This window comes from Temnothorax nylanderi, unplaced genomic scaffold (genome assembly GCF_030848795.1).
Source record: "Temnothorax nylanderi isolate EJ_2023f unplaced genomic scaffold, tnyl_v1.0 TNYL_tig0009_pilon, whole genome shotgun sequence".
NCBI lineage: Eukaryota > Metazoa > Arthropoda > Insecta > Hymenoptera > Formicidae > Temnothorax > Temnothorax nylanderi.
In genome coordinates, this window is record NW_027249071.1 from 1,696,187 (window position 1) to 1,721,072 (window position 24,886).

Here is a 24,886-nt window from a genome sequence, read left to right on the forward strand (position 1 = left end):
ATATAACGATACGTATCGTCCAGAAACCGAAATAACGTTTGCCCCGTCAAAATTCAGTCGATTCACCGTCCTGTTCGCAATTTAAAAAAGAAATTCGATATTAAGCACCCTGGCAGTTACACCCGATATGAAACTTTATTAAAATAATGTCCATGAGATAATCGAAAGGGATCTACTTGTATCTCTCGAATTTAGTTTATTAAAAGTCACTGACACAGAATTAAAACTTTTTATTGTTGATACGTCACGATCATGTTTTTCATTCGCGCGTTCGAATCTCCATTTGTTGGAATAAATATCTCGTTTGTTTGAATAATTCGCGATGCGCGAGAAAGGGATGCGTCCGTGAACTAAACGCGGGGTGCATAAGTATTCACGTCGATAAAGCGCAGCGGCTCGCATGCGCTGCATGTTTTGAGAGCGTTGTCGCCCACAATCGTGGTTAATTACTACCATATTCATATACACGATACACGTTTCTTAGTCACGAGGGTAGGCTGCACGGGGTGCCTGCTAATCCGGCACGCAGATGCGGCCGTGTGATTCGTTAGTTGTTCCGAACACGTACATTGAATTAACACTGAGCTTAATTAAATCGCCGACATAAACAATCATCGCTGCATTTTGAGTGCAACACCGTTTGCGACCTCGCTATATTCGGGCTTTTAGAAACAGCGAAAAAATTCACCATATTTTCTCTTTGCGCGCGAAGGGAATACTACCGTGCCAGGTAGCGTCAAAAGCTTTCCTTTTTTTTTTTTTTTTTCCAAATAAATTCGGTAGCTGAATTTTCGACAGCGATTATTAGCAGCTTGTCGCAGGATTTTTATTTATAACATATTTTGTTAAAATTGTTATTGAAATATATTTGTTTTAATATTATATGAAAGATGTTTATTTGAAATGTCTATCTATTTCAATCTTAAATTTAAATCTGTTTTGTAATTAACCAACTCATTTTTAATTAATTGAATATGAATTTTTCATATGACGTTTGATAGCTTTGACATTAAAAATATCACAATGCAGAAAAATATTTGAAAGAGTACTACAACGTGAGATTGGTTTATAACAAGGATACATATGACTTTTTCTAGACATAAGATCGACATAGAATGAGAGAAGGGGGGATTTCCCGTAATTTTTTTATGAGAATGTTATATGACTCTGACATTTCCAATACATTCGAGCTGTCGGTACCATGAACATAGTATTTACATTTGACCGTGAAATATAATACCGTAATAGAAAGAAAACGGATTGACGATAGTTCCCTTTCAGCTGGTCATAAATTCAGCGTCCTGAGAATGCTTTTCTCAGCGAAAGAGAGACAGAGCGTCATCGACGCGACGTATCGCAATTTCGTACATGGTTTAGCGGAAAGCCGTAATCGTAAAGAGCAATATCGGGGCGTCAATTAACGACCCGGAGGATGCAAGCTTCGCGTTGCAACCTGCACTCGCGCCACAATTGGCCCCCGTCGCCTAAGTACAATATCGTTAAGTATTTCGTGTCTCGTCTTAATTGACACTTTAATTGGTTCTCAAGACGTAATTGCTATCGGACGTAATTGATGTTTACGCTTGTAAACATCAGTCGGACGGCGACTGGCTCGTCGATTTCTGTCGGAACTTAAGATCTTGTTCCAATTAATTAATTTCAATTAATTTGATAGACCCGACGTCGATGGCAGTCTCTGCGGAGGATCTCCGCAGGAAGCCCCCGTATCTCTACATGAAAAATCCGACGCGTCATTGCTCCTCGTAAGTTTTTCCTCACTTACCGTCCCGCGAGCCGTCCATTATTGTCATTTGTCATGTCTGAAAAGGTTATACCTATAATGTGTTTCGAGATAAGAGCAGCGACCTATTTTCCCCCCACGCGTGTTTCGTGAAATATAGTTCCGCATGTAGAGCTTTGCATTTACTTTTTGAATATAATCTAAGGTGCAAAATGTGCCCCAGGTGCGCTGTGTGGGGCATATGCACTTATTCGAGGTACGCTATCAGTAATACTCGCGCAATCTCCATGGTGCAATATATTTCTTGCGACATTTTCCGCGATTGTTCCGAATTCGCCTGGATGCTTGCCTGTTGATTGTTAACACATAAAACCTTGGACAATAGGTTTCTGTCTAATTTTTGCGAAGTAACCGAGACATTAACAACGATGAGCCGCGATACGTAAAATAAACGCATGGAAAATGTGTATCTCGATAAAAATTTTATTTAACATATAATCTGAGATGACTGTCATTGACTGATCACGCTTACGATCGTTATGCTTTTACAACGTTACGAAATAAAAGTCATCGATTTGATATTACCAACGGTTTTGAGACACGATTTGGCATCGTTTGCGTGGTGATGTCTACCGGATTTAATCTTCGACAATATGACTGCCGGTACGACGAGGAGCACGTATGACATACAATTTGTTCATCACGTACAGTCGTACGTAGTACGACGGCCGAGTTACACAGTCGATACTGTATCTATGACATAACAATTTTAGAATCGGCACTATTGCTGACTACCAAAACAATGACAAGAGTTATTTTCTGTCTGACAGGTGTCGGTAAAATGTCGATCGCGTTTTGTTTCTCTCTTACTTCCACTTTATTCTCTTTTCTCTCTTTCTCTCTCTCTCTCTCTCTCTTTTTTTTAATATCGTTCGCTACGAGAGCGCGGGCAATTGGACGGACACAGTATGTAACATGGCAGATCGTGAACCGAATATGTCTGCAGGGATGGGCGATGCCGGCGTTATCTCGCATACCAAAATTTTTGAGATGTAATGGAGGGACGATGCCTATCTTTGGTGCAAAACGGTCGGAAATTAAATATGAGCACGACATGTGTGTGTCGTTAAAAGCCAATGTTTTTTTTTATAACAAAAATGAAAGACACAGAGAAATAGTCCGCTTAATTCGAAATTTCACGACGATTCAAGGAGATGACGATAGGAATGCATCCCGGTTTAAATGCGGAACGTTCAGCGCATACGCGCGCAATCTTTCATCTATATATAACCTGCGCTATTTCCGCAGTCATGCTGGCGGACACGTAGAAAACGTGGGGCGTCGTAAATGTGTTCCCGCGATATAGAAAACTTTATCTGTAGCAGGTATCAATTATCGCGCTTCTCCTTGACGTAGCGCGCGACCGACCGGCGCGTTTAGCTCGGCGTTTAGCTCGTTCGCGGTTTAACGGCTTCCGCGACTGATTTCGCTCTCTTAGCTCCATGATACGAACGGAAACTCGTAAAACCGGTCATATCGGTCGTCGTAAAAGCCACGGTCGAGCGTCGGTCCGGTCCGGAAGAAGGCAATTACAGTCGCCAGCGGTCGCGCAAACCGGGAGCAAAGGGTGGTCTCTATTTTCGTCCTTTGTCCTGCGCACGCGTCCAACGGAGAAACGATGGACAAGTCAGGGTTGAAAAAGGGCCAGTTGGTTCGTCCTCGCTGTATCGAATAAAACGGGCTTTTCGTCATGGCCCTATCGCGGTTTTTATTCTCCGCTATGTAACCTCCATCCTTATATTCCCCGTCGACACACGCACGACTTTTAGGAAACATTTCATTCATCGTTCCTCCTCTCTTTTTTTCCCCCTTTCCCCTTTTCTACGGCAGGAAGTGTCGCGTTGGCAATTATAACTCCCAGACTCCCAGACTCCGTCTTGAGTCTCTATTTTCAAGACGAAGCTCGCGTTACCATCATCCAGCGAATTTCTCTTCTCTTTCCTCGGTATATAATACTTAGGTTACATTCGGTATTTTATTTCTTTTTCGCTGTCACTCCCGTGTAAAATAGAAAACGACGCGTAGGAGTCGAGATGAAACGGGAAGAAAAATAAAAGTTAGCTGCGAATGGAGGAACGTTCCTCCCGCAAGAGCGTGTCCCTCAAAACGGAAAAATTAATTACTTTCGTGACTGGCTCTGCCACACTTATACGTACATTTATTATACAAATTATTTCGTAGAAATTACAACAGAAACAATAGCATTATTAAAATATAATTAAAAAATAATAATTAAAAAAATATAATTTCAAGTTTTTCTTCTTAATATTTTGCTAAATTCTAAACTAAGACTTTAGTATGTCTTTTTGATCGGATATTTCAATGAAGAGAAACTTCAAATGCATTATAATATTTTCCTATTTACATGAAGAAAATTTATCGATATAATATGGTGCTGTTGTCATTGAAAATGACAACTTTACTAAGCAACGTTTTTTCGGCATATGCATTTATATTTTAAGCATGTTTATAAATTTATTTAATACATGTTTATAAATTTAATTTATATATATATTTGTAAGCGTAATTTAACATATAATTTATATTTAAAGTGTTCGCATTTTCTAGTTAAACGATCAGATATTTTTTTTAATGATGGCGGAGGTTGGTACTCAAAGGGTTAAAGTACTCTTCTATTCTCTCTCGTATATATATATATATATCTCTCTCTCTCTCTCTCTCTCTCTGTCTCTGTAATTAAATATTATACATTCTCGCGCATCATTTAAATTCAATCGCACATGGAAGATAAAGAGGAGATTACAATTAAAATGAACGCGGCACATTTTTATTGGGACGTGCAAATCACCCCAAGTGCTGGTTGAATTTCTAGCTGAATCCATCAAACGCGGATAACTGCTTGTGCATCTGATGTTTCAAGCACTTTGTTAATCGAAATGTTTGATCTCTCGCTCTCTCGGATAGCGAGGAGTACTTGTTTTTTGTGTTACGCGATCGTTTTCCTATAGTGCTCTCGACAGGAGCCTGCTGTTTTTTGCGCGTGTGAAACATACACTCCTGTATGTGACGAATTCAATATGCCATCCATTTTGTCAGACTGTTAAACTCCGTGGATACCCTTGGCTTACAACGACGTGTATCGGGTAACCTCCGCCTGTTTTCAGCGTCTTCGCGCTTGACGTTGCCGTAGGCGTTTCATTAACGAACTCCTCTCTCCTTTCCCCCATCTCTCCCTCTTCGACGAATGTGGATGCTTGCTAATTAAGAACAGCTTGACTGAAAGAAGCAGCGTAATACGGTTCAATAACGCAATTAACGGTGCGCTGCTCGAGTTGAATGCATAAACGTTCTTTAAGCATGAAGCGCAAATTTTTCGGGACATTATGTTGTGCTGCATCTTTAATACGAATCGTTAATTTCGAATTCAATGTACTGTAAATCAAGATTGCTTTGTGACCAGATAGAAACAGGACTTTATGATACGGTATTTGCTTTTTAATCGCACTGACATAGTGCAACTTATATTGCCATTTTTATTGCTTGGTAATATTTGATAGAAATAAAATCTCTAGATATATACATACATATGAAATGATGTAATAATAATGACACAACATGTTTTTTTTAACTTATCGCCGTTTCATATCAATTGAAGAAAAACATCTTGTATTATCCAGCCACAAACTGACTTTCGGATTAGATTTAGGGGATATTTAAACAGAGTGACATTTTATTCCTATATCGATATCGAATACGAATAAATCGATTTTGGATTTTTTTTCACACGCGATATTATTCCATAGCTTACATGAGCTCGTAAAGAATCGAACGCAAACACGAACGTCAGCGTTGCTGCGTTTTCGTTATTTTTCCCGTGTTATTTTTCCCGTTTGTTGAATCTAACGCAAACATATCTTTTTTTTGCGTTTACGCAACTGGTGCGCGCTGGCGAGCATCGTTTCTTAATTATTGTTAGTTCGAGCGCGTTGTTTTTGCTCTCGGCGATAAGTACAAAATTATGGAATCCTCAAGACGAAAGTTTCTTACTGCTCGCTCGTTGAGTGCCTGCGGCCAGAATTCGGCCAGCGGCGCCGCGCCGCGTCGGTTGCATCGTTTACAACGTCGCCGTCGTGTCGCTCTACTGCAGCATTTCTCGAACTGTGCTCCGTGAAACACCGAAGTCCTGGGGAAAAAAACGGTATTTTTTATTTGATAAATAACTCTGTTATACATAATTCTCTTGGGAATTTTAGTGGTTTAAAAAATTTTGTGAAAGTAAAATATGATAGCAGTGTTGAGATCTTTTTAATGAGCCTTTTATGTAATGAGATCTTTTTAATGAATTATTATTGCAATATAAATTTTTCTGAAATAAGCAATCTAGTATTTTTGAAATTATCCACATGGCAAGAAACGTAAGAAATCATCTTCGAGAGAGCAAACGCAAGGAATACACTTGTGTGGATATCGGCATTCAAGATTTCCTTCAGGATTTCCTATTAGTCGTAAACTAGAATCGTCCCGTCGAATATATTCCGCTATTTATTCCTATTGCCGGTCTCTCAATTCGCCGATCCTCGGTCCGTCTTTCTCGTAAATTCTATGACGGCCGGGAAACTGAATGTTATTTGTATGAATATCGCGTCTGCGGTGGACATCACGTAAGGGATTCTCCCATAAAAAGGAATACGTCAGCACCGGAACGAAGTAGCTCGTTCCAGAAAAATGCTTCTCATCGGTGCGTAAACATAAGAATTATGGAATCAATGGACGGCGCGGCGGTCTCGTAAAAATTTGTTAGAGTCTACTAACGGAAACTCTTTCCTACGAGGAAATATTAAGAAAATTCCATGCAGTACAACATTACATTTAATTGTCTATATACAAGATTTTATACATTTTATATATTTTTTATATAAACTTTTACGTTGTTACGCGAGCGCCAATTAAAAACCGTCATTAAACCGGATTAAGTGCGGTTTATGTTCTTAAAATATGAACACCGCCGTGCCGATAAAAGGAAGGAGAACAATATTGAGTACACGAAACGTGGCCTGCGCGATTTCGAAGACGCGGCGGTATTCACAAATATTCCGAGAATTTCCGGTGGGGAAGTATTGCTCGTAAATTTTGACCGGGCATCCCACCACTTATTCTCGCGCGCTGCGGTTTCGCATCTTCCTTCCTCCGTTCAGAATTTCGCTCAACTTTCTTCGTTTTAGAACACTTAAGTAAGGGAAGAACATCAACGAGCGAACTTGGCCGAGCATTTTACGCGAATATGATTATTCTCTTTCGGAAATAATATCTCGAGCTTGTCATATAACACGGGATTGCACATCTGTATCCATATATTTTATGCACTTACGACGTCTTCAGATTTTTCTTTATTGATTTTTTACAGAGACACATTTTTTATCAATCATGTCGCATTATTAGCCCTTCTATATGCTTTGTGAATATTTTTCTTTTTGTTATTTTTGGTATTTATATTTATTAATAGAAATACAATATAGATTATTTTTTTATTTATTAATCTTTGTGCTGGATGAGAAATGATCGGTATACTGACAAAGCTGTAAACTTCCAAAAGTATAGGGACACTGTTTTGTAGCGATAAAATAATTACATGAAGAATGTACGGAATTGGAAGAGGAGGAAGGGAACGATCACGCGGAATTCTTGTTCAAGACTTCCCTCAGGATTTGCGCGTTCGCAAACTTCGGTCGCCGACTTGACGCTCGACTATTTATTCCCGCTGCTTTACGACTCGCTTCTTCCACTTCGTTATTCGCCCACCTTATCGGGCGGCTCTTTCCCACCCCATGCGGAAGATTCGCACTCTGCAGAATGATTATTTATCCAAACGCTCCCTTCTTCGGCGATTTTGCACGGCTTTATAAACGCGAGAGGAGCGGGAAGAGTAAAATCCAGACGTTATCTCCATTTTTCTCTCTTCTTCACTCTCCTCTTCTCTTTCTGCAAGTATCGATTTTAATTTCAGCAGAGTACACGCCGTCGCGACGCCGCGCAAGAATCCTGCGAGTATTCCTGTAAAGTTTGCGAGAACGAGATTGTCGATATATATTCGACGGATTCGTGAATAACACTCAGCTCGTTCCTGTCTCGGATGTGTTCCGCCTCGTGATTCGCTAAAATCCGAAGTCAAAAGTCGAGAGTTTTATTTTGCCGCTGTTGTTCCTCTGTATATAACGCGTGAAATTATCGGGATAACAGGATCGCGAGCACGATTCAAATTTCTCCGGTGTATTAACTGAATAATGATCATCGGTTGTTTGGACTTTGAAACGATGAAGGTATAATGATTACTCGTTTGCGTTTATGCATCCAATTTGTGGTTTTGCCGCGCGTATACGTGCGATATGTATGTTTGATATTATTTCGATACTTGAATATTTAATCATTTTATAGGACAATACACGTGTACGTTAACTTTATCGCATGAAATTTAATGTGATATTGTTGATCCTTCTGACTGAAGTTTTCGCTTTTCTCTTTTTCAGGAATCGATGAGAGGCATCGTCGCCAGGTCACGAAGTCGAGATATGTTCTGGATGATCAAATAACTGTTGGACGTAAGTATAATGATTGTGCGAGTTTGACCGGACTCTATACGATTTATGGCACGGACAAAGCTCAATGTGTAATTACATAACTCCGCATTAAATGTCATAAGCGTAATTACGTTTTCCAATAGCTATGCATGAAAATCGAGCATAAATTCAAGCGTAGATATTTAATCGGTACAATCTATGCGTTTTCATCGTAGCCCACTAATTACGCTGGCACATTTTGAATTACGTTTGCTGGGGACATTTAATGGTACCAATTCCCGCCGAATTTGTAATTTAGGGTAGACTACGAAGATAATACTTATGTGATTATAAACTTAATAAAATGCACAAGCTGTCGTGTCGATAAATCTAAATTAGATCAGAATTCATGAAATTTACAAACAATTAAAAAACTTACGGTGAGTTTGCCGCATTTATAACAGAAAAGATTTAAAAAATACGACATTACTCACGTAATATCTTTGCGAATTAAGTAATACATATAGTCGATAAATTGGATAATCATGAGACTCCGAAGTTAAGATTTCGGCGATGCCGCTCTATAAAATTGGCGGCGGCGATAGCGAGGCGGCGTGCACGAGAAATCTTTGTACGCTGTGCGTGGAATATATTTGCGACACGTACAACGCAAGGTGCGGTTTAAACTTGCAAACGGACTTCAGATATATTGCGGACTACAAAGTCGTAGAAAATCTCCGCCAGGCGGAACCGAACGTGATATCCGAAGTCACTCACGAATTCATAGGATATTTTTTTCCCTCTCACTCGATTCCTCACCTCGCGTGCGCGCGCGCTTCCCCCCCCGTCTCCCTTTCTCCGTTATAACGTTTATTTCCACCTTCTTTGTCGACGCGATTTGCTCGCGGTCACGTACTTACACCGATTTGGTAATGCTTCTGAGGATCTTCCAAATATCTTCGTTCTCGTTATTATAAATTTCGCGGCAAGCTTTTTCATGGCTTTGCTTTCTTCTGCATTCTTTTTCGGATACATTACGATTCGTATTTTTTCAAATGTTATTCTCTATTACTCTCAATATTCTTCACGAATTTTAGATTTTCTGTAATTTCGATTAATTATTATAATATAATAATAACAAATGATAATAACTTGTTACAAGGGTTTGTTGAAATTCTCGAAAATATCTTGACAACGTCGAGAGGTATATGAGTATCGAAATATATAATCAGAATAAAAGAAGGATAAATGTAACGTGTCATGAAAACCCAACCGGTGTTTCCTTCCCTTTCATCGGCTGTATTGCCTTCGCGTTGTCGCGCCCATAACTTTATTCCGCAAAATGTTCAATGTATAACACGCGTAAAAGCATGCTATGGAAATTGTGTAGCGCAGCTCTCACGGCAACTTATACCGGTATACGGATTTATCGCGCGCGCGTGTGTACCGCGAGTAGCGCGAGTCAACAATGTAGGAAGTCTCGTAGAAATAACTCCGGGGAATAGACGGCCGTAAGCAATCGAAAGTATCCTACTCGATTTGGCTACGACTCCGCGGAATCTCTCGAGCGTAATAATGATGCCCGTACCCTATCCCTTACCGGTAGTTACATCCGAGGAGATAATCGTCTTGGCGACCCAGTTTGCAACACATTCGTCGTATCACGAGAGGAAGAGAGAGAGAGAGGGGGGGGAGAGTGTACATGTATGCGCTAAAGCTAGGCATTGCACACGCGTTTGCAGTTCGAGCGTAAGGTGTTTGCGTTTTCGAGACAGTCTTAATAACCACTTCGTTGCGGCACTCTAACTTTCGAGCGTTTTGCTGGAAATTCTGAGGCAAAAGTTCTTCTACTTACTTTAACTGTAATAATTAAAATTCTGCTCGGGGAAAAATCGAAGCATAAGAACTCGCGCTACGTGTACGATTGTTGAATAACAAAAAGCGAATCCTGCATTTATCTGTGATATTTGACGTTAATTTGATTTCACAGAATTTAATTTAATTTAGGAAACTACAATGAATTATACAACGTTATTTCTAAAAACTACAATAAATCACAATTATAAAAACGAGTCGTAGCAGCGTTTCTCGTGTAATTATTATTTACTTCGAGTTTCTCTCTCTCTCTCTCTCTCTCTTGAGACGCGACATAATTTTTGATCAATAACGCGACTCTGTGGACTGGTACGAGCGATATTACAGAACGAGCGTCTGCTCGCAACGAGCAACTCGCATTTTTCGAATTACCGGGTCATGAGAACTCGCGCGAGGAGCGCGGCGGCTAACGACAAGTTCGACCCGTCGAATTCTCTCCTCCATCGCGGTGCGGAAAGGTGCGCCGAGGCGACATTACGGCAGCAGCTGCCGCGTATCGTCGTTCTACGACGACGACAACGACAACGACAACGACGACGACGATGGGTTTCGACTGCACTTCGGTGTCAAAGACGCAATAAACTCCTCGGCATCGCCGAGATGTTTAAGTGCCTCCGGAGTTCTACGAGTACTTCCTGGAGAGCAGCAGTCTTGCAGTGACCCAGTTCAAATAAAAACATACTGGGTATACCACATAAAATGATCAGCGAACGTGACTTCTTCGCCGGGAAGCTCTTACGGGAGTAGTATCTATTGACAGATTGAAATTTGTTATGGTTACTCGATCTCGACGTGCTACTTATTGACTTGTTACTTTTTCCCCAAGATAAACGTAAAACAGGATATCGCAAGCTAGTAATTTCTAGATGCGACAGTTTGTCGCTCGATGATTTGTGCTAGGCTATTATATATATTATATTGTTTGTTATCTTTTTCTTGTTACCTTGTGACAAGAGAGGCTTTAATCAAATATTCATATACTTTGTGATAATAAAACGCATTGTATGTGCTTTGGACGGTGTGCATAAACACTGGTCCGGTCAAACATTTTCCTACGTGCCTCTTTGCGCTTCTCGCTTTTTATATTCATATTTTATCTTGTTTTTACATCCTTCACTTCTTCCCTTTGGCCTTCTGCGGCTGCAAAGACTCTCCGAGAACTTAAGAGTAGTTAGTTATGTTATTCGATGTGCATTCTAAAGAAGCAATGGGAAGCACCGGTGATTAACAATGTATATATCTTGAAGAAACAAATCTAGGACAGACAACACAATTACCTATTACTATTTTATTCTCGGATATACACTATGATGCGTTATCACATACATATTTCCATAGATTATTACTTGCAAATTAGAAAGCGATTATAAATAATTTCACGCGATTATAAATAATTCCACCGAAATACTAAGCTTTTGGACTTATGTCCTCCAGTACAGTATCTTGAGCGCAGAAATGCATCTTACACCCGTGTATTTCGCGTGTGCGCGTCATGACTCACGACTATGGTGGCGTCGAATCTCGCTCACCACCTTCGGTGCAGAGAGACGGTGCTCTCGAAACGTGCGCCAGACTATATAGAAGGATTACGCGCGAGCATCTGCTGCCGCGTTCCCGGCTCGTATTACGTGCCTCCCTCCATTACGAGAGGCATTAATGCTCCCGATGGCACCCGTGTGTTTCCGGAGCAGGGAAAAACAATAGGTAATTCCCAGGACACTTGTCCGCACGCCCGCGAGCGCGCTCTGCTACCTGTCCGTTGTCCCCCCGGCCCCGGCCGGTCGACAGCTAGTAGAAACAGAACGAATAGGGATAAGACAAAAGGGCGCGTGGTCGAAGTAGAGCGAAGGGATTAGATAGGGAACCGGCACACCGCTTCTTCATTGCCCTATAAAACTCGGCGAACCTTTTACCAGCACGAACAATTATAATCATCAGATGCGATAAAATTCGAAGGAGGGGAAAGAGGGTGGTTTGTGCGAGGAGCACGTAGACGCTTAGATACGGGTAAAGCTTCTGAAGAGTAAATAACAGCTCCGATAGAATCGAATCTTCGCGCGCGCCTCTACGCCGTCGTCGTCGTCGACGACGACGATGGCGTCTTTATCGGCGCCATTACGCTCGGTTTGCCGTTATCCAACTTTCCGAAATCAGAGAAAGCTCTGCCAACGTCGCGAATAACCTGGTCCTACTTTTCTCTCCCTCTCTTACCGTTCTCTTTCTCTCTTTCCTGCGCCTTCGATTATCTATAGATGTTCCATTCGTTTCCGGCAATTCCGTTCCATTTTTAAAATGTTCTCACAACTATGTCAGTTTTACAAGAGATAAAAGGGGAGACGGTCTCTCCTTACGGCCGTTTCCTTGTTATCGATTTGAATCACTGCGGTCTTTTGGTCATTTTGCGCGGTGCGCTAGGCGGCAGATTTGACAATTCGCGTAACACTGTAGATTAGTCCATTCTGCGGCGAGTGGTAATGAGAGTGGGTAGTTTCAAACCGCACGGTGAACCTGAGTGCGCCAAATTTGGCCATGCGGGTTGCAGTTCTCGTCAGCGTCATAAGCTACATCAACCGTTACGTTGCAACGTGTTGGTTCCTAATGGCTCTTGCTATTACCTGTCAGACATGGCACATTTTGATTCGGAAGAAATTATACGAGTGAGCGTAAAGTTTCGAGTTTCCAGTGGATGTAACGAGAAGTAGAAAATAATCAAGTATAGAAAATAGCGTTGAAGTACTGAGACCATACTCTTTGTAACAAATTTTTGACATACCTCGAGATTTTTTAACTTCCTATGATTTTTGAAACTGTCAAAAAAATGATATGTAAAATTTTTATTATAATTCGATTTATTTAGATCATTTTATTTAATCATTTTTTCTTGACATCCCGAAAGAAAGATACAACTTTGTACATGATTTATATTTTTATATATGCCATGTACATAGCTTTGAAAATTCGAATTGCCTAAAGTATTATCCGAAAAACGTATGAGAATTAGCGGAGAATCTTATTTTTCTCCTTTAGCATAACAGCAGCAACTAGATTTATTCATTTACACGCATGATGACTAATTAGCGCTTCATTATTCGTGGCTACGCCTTCGTTACGTAGTTATCACGTTGCATAATTAGATCCTTCTCTAAATACCGTGTGGTTGTGTTTCTCATGTGCGAATATATAATGCATGCCACATGTTCGTGATATCGCATCGAATACCAGAAGATTCATCTAAATAAACCCTTGATTAATCGAATGCTTAATGGACTGTGTTAGACTAAATTGTTCATGCGAAATGAATCGAATCTATATCGGAAATGATAATTATCTGTACACTCTCATCCCCGCGGGCTTAATTAAATGATCATATCGTTGCGTAGAGATTTATTCAAGAACACGATAATTCGGTTTTAGGGCCTGTTAGGTATATTCCAAGAAAAACTTGGCGTGCAAACTTTTCTGAACGGCGACAGCTATTCCCCATTATCAGGGGATAATGCCGGCGATTCCCGTGACCGAGCATCGAATTCGCATTCAAATTCGGAGGGCCATTTTCGCGGGATGAATGGTTTTCCGTGAAAGCCGCAAATCCCGTCTTCTTCGTGCGATCGTACGGAATCGACCGTAATAATTCGATTGCTATACGCCTGCACCGGCACCAGCGCGCAGCGTAATCGCGGCGTACCGGCTGTGCGCCATCGAAGTGATCGAAACCATCGAATTAATAACCGATCACTGTTAAGTTACACATCGCTGTTACGTTAATTATGATTACGTTACAGCACGTCAAATCATATCGCAGTATTCCGCTGTATTTAGTGTTTAGTCCATCGTTAATTCCACCGTAGCACCAATTTACCATCTCGATCTGGCAGAGATGCCTCCCCAGCGGCGTAAAATTAACGCCACTATCATCCGCTTGAGTTTCGCCCGCGCGTCACCGATGCGTATGCGTGTTTAGCCGACGATGCGTGCATGCGAAAACAAACGTAAGCCTGCGCTCGATCTAATTATATCGCCGGATGACTCGGCAACACAGTGTTTGTATAGTTGAGGGGGTTTTAGTATTAATCGTACATGGGCGGTGTTCTAATTCTCTCTCTATAATATTCTGAGTTTGATTATGAACGGTCATGATCGGTGGCGGCGATTGTGTGATTTTGCATGAATGGGAAATTTTTAAGGGTTAATTCTAATTAAAGTTATATTCGGATGAAATGAAATAAGAAAAACAGTTATTAATACTGCTGTTACACGCACTTCTATTTTATCGCTACTTATACTTTACTGCCAGTTATAAAATACGTAACGTCGAGTGTCGAATGCGTGATACCGGTATTATGGTTCGGCAACATTTTCTCTGCTCTCCTTTCTGTACCGGCAACTCCCGCGATCGAGGATCCGTGTATCGACCGTCACGTTTCCGCGAGGCGAGACTACGGCGAAAAGAGACTACGAGAAACGGCCGGAGTCGATGGATGGCGACGTGGGACACAACGCGCGAACGACGCAGTTTCTTCGGTAGATTTATCGCCTTTTAAGAACGGTCGATTCAATTACGCCGGCTAGCGTCTCCTCGTAACGGCATACCAGGGTTCAGTCACCGGTACGTTTCTCGTTCCTTCGCCCAGGCGTCGCGCCGGTGACCGAACGAAAACAAAGATGTAAGCCGGTAATGTGGCGAGTACTGGCCGAGCCCGGCGGTATAATGGTATTACCGAGGAATTACAAGATGAACAGAGATTATCTCTTTTCATCGAACACCGGTCCGTCAAGTTCCACCCGTTTCCTTTCGTTCTCGCCCAGCTTTTGCGTCATTCTCTTCGGGTTTTCCTCCCTTTCGCTTCTTTCCTCTTGCCTTCTTTCCCCGTCTCATTTCTCTTCGCTTCTTTGCTTCGTTTTCGTGCCAATCGCGACCAGTTAGCTCCACTAGCACCAATCTCTGCCCCCGACATACTATCCTCCTCTTTTTCCTCGCCAGGTGTTGTTCACACCTTCTCGACTATGATATAAATGAGTTCTGATATTCGTTACGGTAAAATTGTCTTAACGATAATCTACCGTCATGAGCACCGCGCGAGCAACTCCGGTTTCCCGCTTCCGACACCTTCGCGCCACTCCCATAATTTCACTCCTCCCGCGGGACTTTTTTTTTAATCTCTCCTCGCGGCTTCATCGAGTCCTCCGTGGTCGTTAAAGCTGACGGGACAATTCAGGTAATAACGTAAGAAAGATCGGACAATTTTTATTCCCGTGGCCGGCAAGTCGCTGGCAGCGAGGCGGTGCCGCGTTGCGGCGGTCGCCGCCGGATAAATTTATGGCAGTCGCCCTGCGCTATTCGCGGCGAGTAACACCCGCGTTTCAAGGAGATAAATTGTACCGCCGCCTTCCCGGTTACGTCGGAGGTATGATCGTTTGCGTAATCGAAGGGATTATTCTCCTTCAACAACCGCTCGCGTCAATTTCGGAAATTTGTGATCCCTGTTTTCGTGCCACTCCATTCCCGCTTACGATCCCCCTCTTACAGTTTGATGCCAATAATAGGATTCTCGGAGTTAAGTAAATAATACGAGACCGCGGTTGAAAGGAACGTAACTTTCACCTCTTCCCGGAATAAAAATCGTGGGATCATCGTACCGCCGTTTATCTTGTCGTCCATCTTATTTACTCGGCGGCACACTCTCATCGCGCGGGAGGGTCCGCTATTTTCACCGCCAAATATATATAATCCGCAACAGCCATTTTTCCAACGGCCGAACTTCGACTTGCTGAAGGGATAATATTTATCTCTTATCTCGTTCCGAAAGAATTTGGATGGCGGGAAAGCGCGGATCATATTTTTTCACGCTGACAATTTGCGATTTATCTGTTTAATCTACAGAGTTATATCTACAATCGACTTGTACGAGAGACACAATTTTAATGCAATGGACGCGATAGCGCGATATTAAGCGTCTCCATAGTGGCACGGATCGTAAAGCGTGACAAAAACGTCTCTTGTTCCTATTTGTTTCTCTACGAGTTTTTTTTTTATCGCATCCGCCTCGTCGTTCGTCGCGCTACAGCAATTTTTATCGCCACCGGTATCACTGGCCTGACAATTCGCTTCGTATCGCGCTAACTTAGGCCAATGGCAACGAGTGCGCGTCGTGCGTATTCGCGCGTACGGATAATTATTTGTGGCACGATTGCCAATTAAACATTGTTCCGGCGCCGGGTATAGTCCGCCTCGCCACCCTACCCATCTATCTCTCTGTTCGCCGAGTCTTTCTCCTCTAGCTCGTGTACCGGGGTGGTATGGCTGCGACAGACGACAGCCGCAACGTGCGTCGCCGAACAAACTGTGTTCATTCACTCCCCCCCCCTCCCCCTTCTTTCCCCTGCGCCCAACCCCTTGACCCCTTTCACCCCCGTGTCTTTCTCACTCTCTTCCATCCTATCTCTCTATCTCTCTTTCGCTTTCTCTTTGAACTGCCCGTCCGACCGACGACACGGTACTCGCGTTAACTTCATGCTGCAGACTCACGAACCGCTGTCGGTGCAACTGCACGTCACTTCTCCTTCCCACTCTCGCATTTGATTTAAAGTCCGAGTTGGACTACGGTTGACGCCCCGTTCTTTCATCACTAGCGAAAAATACATGGGCGGAGTGAAAACGATGCGATTCGTTGTTCCTTCATCGCGATCCGCTCGAAGAATTTTTGTGGAATGCGTGCCTCGTAAATTTCACGGTAATAGCGCGAGGCCGGGAGAACTGTCGGTATTTTCCTTTTTGAGCGTCAAGAACTCTCGCGAAGGAATGACATCGCAAGTTTTGACACGCTGAATATTTTCACTTTTATAAAAAATCTGTACATGTGTAAACGTTGATGTTAGCACAAGCCATCTTCAATGCGACAAGTATCACGAAATATCATTTTAACACGAAATATCATTTATTTTTCATATATACGAAGGTTGTAGAATTAATTAACGTGCCATAGCGCCGAGTTATGCCATTCAATTATCATGCCGGACGCGTCGCAAGTGATCTATATAGCGGGACGTCTCCCTATTCTCACTCCGAACTGACTATAATTGTAGCGCACGCGTTATAGCCGCTAGTAATTAATTCGAGTTCGTCATTATACTACTACGTCATTACCCAGATGCTCGTATTTTCTAAAAGTGAATACTTTCACGCAGATTCCTGCCTCGAGAATTCGAAGGCAGCCGTAGTGTCTGCAATCAATTTCTTACCGCTCGCGACTTTCGCCCATGCGTAATACGCGAAAGTACTGAGGCAAGCGAATGGGAACCGACGCGTTGTGAGTGGAGCGAACCGGCATTTATCGCAGCCCGACACTGGTGCAGCGTTGCGTCGCGACGGGCGGGTGGCGTCTCCGACGCCGTTCGTCGCGACGAGGCGTAATGAGTACACGTTGACGCCCGCATAATGCAGCGTGTCCGGCATGTACGAGACGAAAATACTCTCACCATCCGCGGACTGCCGGCCGCGTCACAAATGGCGATGAAATTATTGCACGGTGAAGCGGCGAATTTGCTGAACCCTCTCGTTTCGCGCTCCGCGCATCGCCGGCGCTCTCGCATTATTGCTCGTGAAGATTAAATCGCCGCAAAAGTCGAGCGGAAGAAGCGTTAATCGGTAGAGTCCGAGTGGATGAACTTGGTGGGAAATTTATCTTAGTTATTTATTCGAGAGAGCGAAACTTAGAAGAAGCTCGCTTTATAATAGATGCGTTAATCGCCTGCTTACCGTTTTACGATTCTCTTAACACGTTGGAATAGAAACGAAAAACATTCCTTCGTCGGATAAAAAGAAAGGGGAGAGAAGAGGGAGAAATTTTTGATGCCATTTATTTTTGGGCTTGGATTTTAAATACTTAATTGTATACTAGTAACTCCAAATTTCCGGTCTACTAATCCTCTGCGCGAATTAATGGCATTTGCGGCCGTCGTGCTTGCACGTAACGAAATATTAATCGCAACGCTAATGTTTCACTCAGCTGCGGCGCCCATTTGCGAGCATTATCGATGTACATAGCATTTGGCGTGATTTTAAAGGATTTTCGTGTCTGCACCGGGAAAAGGGGAATTGGAGAGGAGGGTGCAAGATTAGCATTGTTGGATAAAACGCGGCGCCACGGTTGGTTACATTCATAACGTGACTGTGAAATTTCCACTTCGCATAGGACGTGTCTTCATTTAATGGCCGTTAATATCGATTCATTTATCGGCGCTTCGACGCACGAACATCGCCATGATATATCGCCGGTTATACACTAAACCGGTTAATTTTTGTTTAAAACATCCACGGTGTCGCGCGGCGCAATAAAATATTGTTAATTCTCGTAAAACGCATCGCATATTTATATTTGTTTACTGCGAATCCATCGAGAGTTTTACAATACACTTCTCACACTGCATCAAACGCATCTCGTATGTGTTTAAAAAAAATGTATCTAAAATACCTTCCGCGCTGGTAACTTTAGTATCGACATTCCCTTCGTTTCCGGAATACCAGCTCGATTCGTCGGTACGTTCGACAAACCGTGTGAAATATGCTAAAAGCATCGGGTAAAAAATTCGACAGTACGAACTGTTCGAGCCCGCAACTCGCCCAAAGAGGTGTCGAAGTGTGCGAACACGTGTCGACTTGTAGACGGCGGAGGATAAAGATCGATCGAGAGAGCGGGCCCTCGTCCCGAGGGCGAGGGCGGAAGGAAGGAACCAGAGGAGGATGAAGGAGAGAGAGAGAGAGAGAGAGAGAAACTTGCTGGATGTCTTATGGAGGCAAGGTGGCGGCGACGGCCGGGCGCGGTGGCGGAGGTGGTGGATGTTGAGGTGCCGGAGTACCCGCGTCTTAATAGCGATAGTGGCGTCGATGTGTCGAGGGAACGAGAGCGCGCGGGGGTGACGACAACGACGACGACGTCGTCGCTGAACCTTCATAGCCAGCCAGCCAGCCAGCCAGCCTCGGTCACGCCAATATTACTTACCTCCCCGAGAGGGCGATAACTTAATTGATGCACGAGCGACATTAGGACTTGTCGTCGGTATCGCACCGTCATCGCGCGAGACGCGTTCGTCTCGTCGAGCGATAATGCACGTCGAGTGTAATTCATCGACCGACCCATGGGGAATTGCGCGATTACAAAAATAAAGGCTGGATCACTTTGGTGGCGCGAGTTTGTCGAAACACAAGGTAAACAGTGACTCTAGCGTGACTCTAATCCTTTCACGATCGATGGTAAGCCACATTTCAAAATCGGTTTCGGCGAATTATCAAACATTTTTTAAGTTTCGACTTTTTCTCTAATAATCGAGGGTATTAAAGGAAGTAACGACTCTCTGATGCCTGGAACAGGTGTGTGTTTAATTTATTAGATTCTATCTTCCCCGAAAACGTGTGCAGACGATTCCCCCCTTTATGCGCATTAAATGTACAGCTCATAGTCATTCACGCGTGCGTGCGTCATGTATATGTTATGTGTGTGCTGCATCGGGTCTTTTCTTGCTCTCCGCGCTCGTAAATCCGTCCCCGCGGCTCGTTCGTGTTCCTAGTAGTACCGGCTGACCAAAGCCGGTATATATCCCGACACGTCGTCTCCGAAGTGGAGAAACACTCGTCGAAGGTCTCTAGCGACCGGTTTATCTTGACGACATCCATAGACCAGAGGAGAGAAAAAGTGCCATGAAGGGACGTAAATGTTACGTTATTTCGAAGTAGATAAAAGCCCTTTGGTCAGTAGTCGCGCTCAAGACGTGCTCCATATCGAGTGAAAGCTTCAGGCTTTTTCAGTTTACGAGAACCAGCGCGAGTTAATAATTAATTTGTCTGTTAATTTATATCATCATAGGTACCATTACTTCTAGTATTGTGATACAAGACAGAGAAACGTTATATTCGTTAAACGACTTGCTTTGCATGATTTACATTCGTCACGTATTTTGACGACATTTATCTATGCGTTAAAGATATTTATTTCGTGCTGATAAACTGATATCAGTAAATATATTAATTAATTGTATTTATCTATTTTTATTATTAAATAATATAAGTTTACATTGTAGTACGGTTGAAGGGGATATTGTTAAATTTCTGTTGGATCTTTTAAAATTGAAAGCATCGATCACGATTCGACCAGTGCCTTCAGATGGTTTCATCAAGGAACCGATACTTCCACGGATGATCTCTGATGCCGCTAGCGCGACCGTTCCCTCGGTGATTTTTCTTTTTTCCCTTTCGTTTGTAGAACAACGTAGCCGAATGCTTCCGGGGATGCTCTTTTTGTACACACACGTCCGCGCGCAAGCACGTAGACCGGCTCGCGATTACTACAGAGCAGAAAGGTGGAGAGACAGAGAGATTTTCTCGATGACCGAGCATCGGACCACGATCCTTTTCCTTTTTTCCGCAAGCCGGTGCTCGGTTACCAAAGTTACAAGCCTCAAGACTTCGGGTCTCCCCTCTTCCCTCCAGCGCCTTCCTCCTCTTCTTCTTCTTCTTCTTCTTCTTGTTTTCTCTCCTTGGCTCGCTCTCTTCTTCCCTCTCGCCGGTCGTCGTATCCTCCTTCGCGAGATATATAGGCACCCACTAAACTTCTGTCCTTCCCATCAATTTCGCCGTCTAAGAATCGCGGAACCAAGCGCGATTCCACCGCCCTCGTTTGCCAAACGCCTTCAGGCCTGATCTTTTTGTCGGCATACTTCTCTCTCGCCCTGCTCTTTCTTTCTCCCGCGCCATACCGCCATCTTTCGTTTAAAGGATCGTCTCCTGCGAGGGTCATCTTTCAGCCGCTGCTGGCTCCTGGGGACCGATAGTCCATATCGATGAATGGCTCGGTAATGTCGTCGTCTCTAACATGTGTGGTATAATCAAAAATAATAAATGATTAGCTAAATATATTTTTAATTAAACATCTAATATAGCAGTCTAGTTTAATTAAGTTCAATTTATGTGTTCCTAATGGATCGTAATTTTATGGTTCTGTGATGGAAGCGTTATTTTTATGACGATGGATCATGGAGATTACGATCAATCTAAAGGATACAGATAACAGTCGGTATACAAAAAGATCGATATTCGTTTAGATACGGAGAGAGAGTAACGAACTGTTATTTATATCTAACTGTCCACGTTTTATCCGTTTTTGAATGTCATATAAATCTGGGTTGAAGCGATCGGTATACAGAGAAAGAAAAAAAAATACAACTTGGTGCATCGACACATAAATCCCATGTAAAGAGAAGGTAAAACGTTTGAATAAGCCAGCCACGCGCGAGCTATATCGCGCGATAAATTAGGAAACGGTAACTTTGTTACTTTCGTCGCGGTTTTCTTCCGAGCTGTAAATAATATCACGGTTAGCTATCTGATTATCTTGTGGTTATACATATCTCATGTAATTCCCCGCAGCCGTCGTTTGCGTGTAAAAGATCACCTCCTGCGAGGGTCATCCTTTAGCCGCAACTGCTTCCTGGGGAGCGATCGTATGTTTCTCTATGACTCTTTCAAACATCTACGATAACGCCGAATTACCCTGAGTCCGCGTTTGGATACAAACAATCTAGGCCGCACACGGCTTCCATCATAAAAAGTTTTCATTGTCCCGAGCGGATATCGCGACGCGACAAAAACTTCACCGAAGGAAATTGAAGGAGAAACCCATTCGATCGTTTTTATCCGTATAAGTGTATGTAAATGCTAAATGTTAAGAAATATTAAGAGCTTTGAGAACTGCAGCCTCGAGCTGCAAATAAGCTTTACTTGTTTCATTCATTTGCATTTTTGACGTCTGATTCGTCAAAGCATTTTATACACATGTACATTTATCTCGGTGCGGAAATTGAAAGTGTTTAAAAGCAGATAGGTATCTGGCAGTATGCATCGAACGTGCAAACTTGATGTCGAAGCTACTTACAATGCCGTAGCACGTGAAATACACGTTCGACGTGCCGGCCGTTCGTTCGATTTTCGCTTACCGACCGGATTATTTCACAACGTTGCAAAATTTTAGTTCTGCGTGGTTGATTTCAACGCCCGTTGCAGTGGCGTAACGAGGGTTTAAAGGTAGACTTTGTGAAGGAACATATCTGCCCCCCCCCGTTAAAAGAGAAAAAAAATCCTGGTATTTTATGGATTTTTAACGTATTTATTTGTAAGCCATTTGTCTTGGAATATTTTGACAAATTAAAAACGTTAAAATTTGGCTGTTATAATTATTATAAAAATAATGTGTGACAATTATTATTATTAATAAGCAACGTGAACGTTAACTGCCCCCTTAGAAAAAGACGAAGAGTGAGTTTAACCGAAGGTTACAGTTAACCGACGTTGGTGAAATTGGCTTATGACTAGTTCGACTCTTGGATTAAACAAAAGCTCGTCTGAATATAAGAACGTAAGTTAACACCCTTTGCAAAAGCGATTATCGACTCGCGTTAGTATTGTATGTATTGTATATTTTATCGCGTTTTTCTGCAGAAACTCACGCTAGCTCGCATTTTGTAGAACAAAGAGTGATCTTGTCAGCGTCGGATACCGATTCTCGCGCTTACGCCGTTGAAATATTGTAGTGTGCCGATTATTTTCATATTTGTTCCGCGCGGCGACCGCGAATTGGAACGAGATTTTATCCCGTATACACCGCGCGAAACAATGGGCGAAATCAAATTCACCGCCACGTAGGACACAATGGATTACAGAAAGTCGAAATTGAAAATTCTCGCTGTGCGCGCGCGGCGTGACTGGCAAATCCACTATGTAGTGATTTGTAAGGAATTATCCGCGTATAAGAGTAGTAACTAATGCGCAAAGTTTATCTAGCTTATCCAACGGACGGGTTGTCAATCGGATTTGCTGTTTTCGCCGCGAAACCCGTGATTTATTTATCGCAATCGCGCGGTATGCGATTTTCAGAAATTAACGCTGTCTGCTATTTACGCTTCTTCCGTTACCGTCTCATCGCGATTTTGTACGGGCAGGCGAGTTTGATCAATATTTTATCTCCACAAACCGTGACATATATAATTCTCCTTTCATTTCTGTAATTGCGAGAGAGAGAGAGAGGGGGGGGAGGAGAAAGATTCGAATATAATAAAATAATATGATGAAATCACGTTGCATGAATTACGAGACATAATATTGCGACGGTCCGACCGTAAATCGCTCGAGCAATTTGATCTCTATTCGGGAAATAAATGTCCGAGTGAGTTTTTCTCATGCCTGATGAGCGATGGCAGCCCGCGCGTGAAACGTGTTGATGCATCGCATAATCGAAATTCCAATTTGCAAAGCAATTCGAACCGCTCGTATCGAGCGCTCGTATAATTCTGTTCTTACTTAAAATCGCTCCCACCATTCATCGACGTTCCGTCGGAAATTGCTGTGAATTTAAACGACGCAAGAGAGATATTCTCTAGATCCGCTCTCGTGGAACGAGAGTTAAAACGCGGCCGACGGGACGTCACGCACAGTGGCTTTTCCGATCTGTGACAAAGGACTTAGCAAAGTTTGGATCGCGGATTAATAGAAATTTGGCGGTAGCAAACGAGCACACGCGGAAGAAAACCTACAAGGTTCGGTAAATTGGAGCCAACAATTAACAAACAGCAGAGAGAGAGGGAGAGAGAATACGTATTATTAATTAATAATTTATTATCGTTTGGTTAGCAAATTAGATCGATTTTACCCTGAGGCAGCACCTAATTTGCAAACGTGAATGCGTTCGAGTTTTCATTTACGTCGATGGAAAATGAAAATGGCCAATTATCGCGAAAGTTTGCTCCACATGGAACGTTGATTATTATTCTCGTACGTGCAAACGGCACGGACGCTGAACTTTCTCGCGTTCGGAAATTCGAAGGAAACGTCGAAATAACGCGGCGGTAGTCTATTAAAAATGTGAGGGCAATTTCGCGGAGGGTGGGGGGGCGCGGCCGCGATATAAAGGGTCGCGTTGCACCGGCGATTCAAGTCGCGTGAATTAAAGAGAAATTCAGTGCCGCGGAAATTGCGCACACGCACGCACGACGTTTGACACAATGGTGCCCTGTCCGTGGGCCGGTTTCTCATTCTACGACGGAAACCGCACTTATACGTACAGCCTCCGAGTAACACGAGGGAGAACACTGCTGCTGCCGGCGTACGACGTTGCTGTGCAAACTTGCAAATATTTCGACGCTGCAAACCATCGCCCCGTTACTATGCAAAGTTGCAAATATTCTGCATTGTTACCGCATGGCATTTCTATGCAAACTTGCGGATATTTGTGCATTGTTCGTGCATCAACATCAGAGATGTATTTACTCGGAACGCAGTAAGCATTGGGCCTCCTTGACAACATATGCCTCTCTTTCGTGTTACGTTAATTTGTGTCCGCGAGAAGGATATCGATTTTTAGTTAGGCTGCCAGGGATTGTATCATCTATCAAATTGGCTGATGTATGGATAATTAAATTTCCGATGCATATTTTCTCGTACTTCTCTCGTATATATATATATATATGTATAATCGATGTTTCGCAACAAGTTCATTATTATTATTTCAGTATTCCAACGAAAAGAAGAACGAGATAGTAGCATAGGAAAGAGATTACTCGCTGTCAAATAAATTTAATCGTTGCAACGGGTATTTGAAAGTATAAATCAAATTTTACGTGGCCCAGACAAGTCTGGTCCACAAACAAAATT

General features: G+C 42.8%; 1 protein-coding gene across 3 annotated transcripts in view; it reads left to right on the forward strand.

Moving 5' to 3' along the window:
* LOC139787343 (uncharacterized) overlaps nt 1-24,886 on the forward strand; it is a 238,716-nt gene that overhangs the window by 79,187 nt on the left and 134,643 nt on the right. For all 3 annotated transcript variants that reach the window (XM_071726452.1, XM_071726448.1, XM_071726445.1), the window contains one exon: nt 8,287-8,358. The gene's annotated coding sequence lies outside the window, so the exon portion shown is untranslated. The remainder of the gene's footprint in view (nt 1-8,286; nt 8,359-24,886) is intronic.